This window comes from Mastomys coucha, unplaced genomic scaffold (genome assembly GCF_008632895.1).
Source record: "Mastomys coucha isolate ucsf_1 unplaced genomic scaffold, UCSF_Mcou_1 pScaffold22, whole genome shotgun sequence".
Lineage (NCBI taxonomy): Eukaryota > Metazoa > Chordata > Mammalia > Rodentia > Muridae > Mastomys > Mastomys coucha.
Window position 1 is genome coordinate 161,743,862 of NW_022196905.1, and position 4,518 is coordinate 161,748,379.

Sequence of the window (4,518 nt, forward strand, 5' to 3'; positions counted from 1 at the left end):
ACAAAAACTTCAGTTGTATCTCTAAAGAAATCTGTGTCCCAATAGGTCAACACAGTTCAGGGCACTGGGCCCATTTCAAAGCAAAACATCACCCTCAGAACCCAATTAGAGAGCTGGTTGGGTTGAGGCAAGGGGCTTCCATTTATTTCGGACATCTTTGATGGCAGAGAGGAAAGGATACAAAGAATGTGATCTTTATCAGTATGAGGCCTGGGATCACCCTTTCTTCAGACCCATACTGAAGCATGTGTGTCCTTTTCAGTCTCATAAACTACACTTGGGTATGAATATCAGGCTTCACCAAACAATCAACATAACACATACATGTGGAGTCAAAAGAATGTATATGTGTACTCAAATAGTCAACCCTATTTGAAGGTAAATCACATGAACACCAGAAACAGACTTCACATAAAATTGTATAACACTAAATCTATAAGAAAATAAATATTTTCTGAACTACATTCAGACATTTTTTTCAATTATTTAATACTTTACAAAATAATGACTTAAAGATTCACATTACTTTTAATTTCACAAATATTCCAAATGTTTCTATTTCCTACTGACAATCATAGTGGAGAAAAATAACAGTGTGAGAAAAAGTGAGTACATTGCATTTTCTTAGTAATACATACTCTAGGAGTTGGTGGGGGGCAGATATACTCTCCAGGGAAGAATATACCCACTGTTAATCCAATACCAAATGTGGTCAGTCCTGAAAACACACAGTAATATTATACAGACTGAACAGGTTATATTTAGGAATATGTGTGTGTACATAATACATATATGCATGTAATCATCAATCAAAAGAGAACACGAATTTGAAAGAGAGCAAGGATGGATATAGGGATAGGGATGATTTGGAGGGAGAAAAGAGAAGGGAAAATGATATATTATAATATGAAAAATAAAACATGCAATGACATGCACTTGCTTCTCACATCTAAAGATGACTGACATCTCATTCTGAGTCTTAGCATTATGCCATGCCCACTTCACTTCAGGTCTTGCTGAACATCTTTGGATCCTAAGAATGAAACTCTACCAGCTCATCTCAGACAGATCTATCTCCTGACCTCTAAACGTGGAAACACAAAGAGGATGCTGGAGGATGCTGGATCCATCCGAGAAGAGAGAGGAGTGAGTTCAAGCAAGGCAGAAAAGACAAACTCTCAGCATGTACATCTTCCCTGAAAAAAATCTATCAATTTTGGCTTCCCCAAGTAATTCCTGCCACAGACCCTCAGCCAAACTCTGGAGTTCTCCATCCTAGACTTGCAGGAAGCAGGCATCTATTTCCACCATGATTCTTAGAATAATCTCTGTAGAATGTGGCAGTGAAATTTCCTATTCTGTGCCTATGCAGAATGTCCCAGCATGCCTGGCACATCTGTGTTTCAATAATGATGGAACCATAATTGCTTGAAAATGACAGGCTCTGTGTCCTCCTGACCAGAAGATCACAGGCTCACTGTGAGAACCACGTACTCGATGTGCTCCTTCTTCTTCTATGTGCATATCACCTCCAGCACAAATGCTTGTTTTGATTGAAATCTTAGGTGCTGCTTTTTTTTTTCTAACTTCTCAGACTAAACATAAGATTCTGCTACATAAAGTAATGATGACCTTGATCAGATTATTCAACACACTTAAGGGCTGAGAAGTTACACTGGATACACAGAAGATCCACATTTTGATGCAGATGTGAATTAACAGAGGACCGTTTAACCGTAGATGGAAAACACATTAGAAGCTGTTAAGGAATATTGACTTCCAAAGGTAATGGCTGCACGAAAACTAGAAATAGACCTTGAGGGGAACCATACAGCACTGAAGATGTGGGATTTCTTCCAGAAGAATAATGCCATGAAGAAGAGCAATTCCTGAGTACCATTTACTCCAATTTAAATATTGTATGTTTATGTATGCATGAGAAAGACAGGAGAGGAGAGATGGAGAGAGGAGAAGAAAGTGGAGAGAGGGAAGGGGAGGAGAGAGGAGGGGCCAGGGGAGGATGTTAAGCATGTGTGTGTATGTGGTGTGTGTGTGTGTGTGTGTGTGTGTGTGTGTGTATGTGGTGTGTATGTGGTGTATATGTGTGTGTTTTGTAGTATGTATGTATGTAGTGTGTGTGTGTATGTAGTGTGTGTGTGTGTGTGTGTGTGTGTGTACCTTTTAAGAATTAGCTTTTGCCTTCCACCTAGTTTAGAAGTACAGACTCTCTTGTTTCTGGTCGTGCACAGCATACTCCAGGTGAGCCAGCCTGTGACCTTCCAGATGATTCTCCTGTCTGTGTCTCTCATATGACATTAGGGATGCTGAGATTACAGAGTGTGCCGCCACCTTCAGCTTTTTACATAGGTTCCAGGGATTTAACTTATGTCATATGACTTGTGAGGTAAGTGCTCTCCCCAGCTAAGCCATCTCCTGGGCCCCTCACTTAATGTGTCTGTCAGTTAAAAATGATGGCATTGTGTATTGTTGGCTATGGCTGGTCTCTTAAATAACAAATAGAACACAACCAAGAACACACGACACACAGTTCATCCTATTTCACTCCACCTCTTTAGGCATGAAGACAGGGATTGATGGCTACCTTTGATTAAAAATACAAAAGTGAGCTCTTAGAATTTTAAAGCTTGCATGAACTGTCACTCCTGTCTCATCCCCCCCCCCCCGTGAATTTCCGAGAGAATGCACTACAACCATGAGAATGGAAAGCTATTGCTTCCTTTAATGAGTGGAGAATGTAAATGCTCGTCAACTGGCTCATTCTGGCTGGAACTCAAATTCCCCTCTCTAGTGCAGGACAAGTAGAGGCAAGGCAAAGAGAAACACGAATGTAGTGAAGGACCAGAGTCCCTGGTTTTCCTGCTCTGACTCTGGCACCCAGGATTAGTCTGCACATCAGGCAAGGGGACATCTATACCCATAAGTGGGACCCATAAGCCCTTCCTGCTTCTCTCAGCCAGCTCCACACCACAGACTCCAGTGGCTTTCAGTTTGGGGCAGCACCAGTGAGCCTAGATATGGAGAAGCTGGCCTTCATCAGATCGCCATGCCTCTGGCCTCTGTTTGAAATCTAGCAACCCTTTCAAGGTAAACAAAGGCAGAGGGCAAGCACTGGAGCTGCACCCACTGCTCACACACTGAGAAAACCCATGACTGCTGCATATCCTGAACCCTGATCTCTACCTGAAAATCAGCTTTGAGCTAGACTTCTGTGCCTCATTATTTACCGTGTTAATCCAGAAACAGATGAAAATCCATTTCTAAATTTTTACAAGCACTTTCATTAAATGGCATTTCATGAACTTGTAATTATATTTGCAAAATATTTTTCCATATTTTCATTATATGTTTATATTTATATAACATGTTTTTCTTTATTATGTTCATAAATACAACTGCTAAACATGGCCAATTGTTATTTCTAGTAAGGTATTTCATTGTAGTCAGTGTCTGTAGGAACACTTTTGAACTGCCTTTTGTTTTATGAGTGCAAGAATTTTCTGGAAAGAAATTCAGGAGCCTGCCAAGTGGATCCCAGCAGAGCATCTTTCAGACCCTGGTAGGGCCCATCCCAGTCCCCTTGACCCTGGCACTACTACAAGGACACACATCCACATTCCCTGACCACTCTTAACCCTACTCCAAAAACATAACTATTCAAAATGCAGAGATCAACTAGCCATGAGTTGTTCAGCCATAATTGATGCGTTTACACACAATCACCACAATTAAGGCTCAGGGAACACTGGGGGATGGGGGGAGAAAGAACAGAGAGATGATAAATAGCCAGAGAATCAGGATGTCTGCTGTGAGACGGCGTCTCGTAATATATGACAAAGAACCTAACAAAATGGTTGCCTGAGCAAGACCTGCATGATGATGCTACCAAATGATTTGTCAAAGTGGTCTGGGGGATCTCCCACGACTACTTCTGTGATGAAGAATTAATGGCTGCTGAAAAGAAGAGAATGAGTCATGTCCAGGATGGGTTACTCATCCTGGACCCTTGGCCACTGATGGGTTACTTAGTATCAACCACTCGGCTCTAAACATACACATATACAAGCAACCCTGAAGGGGCTTGGTATAAGGGTGTGACCTATCCCTCTAAGTTAATCACAATCTTTGATTCAAGGAAAAGATTTACTTTTGTTCCTGGTATAAGATACGTGTTTGCAAAGGCTGTCACTAAGGAGCGCTGTGCAGTATTTCAAAACTCTATGACAATGTTTTCATTTGCCAGTTTTCCCTGAAAGCATAATCTAGAATTTTGATTGACTACTTACAGATAATTACCTATATCATCTAACACATCAAAAAATTAAAGAGATAAAATACGAGTAAATTGCAAGTTTAATTACAAGGTTTTATGACAAGGAAAAAAAATTTCCATTGAGCATCTGGCAAATTGTGTTTTTCTTTCCCATGAAACCTCTTTCAGATCTTTCCAAATCCTTTCTTTTTTTTTTTTTTTTTTTTTTTTTTTTTTTTTTTTTTTTT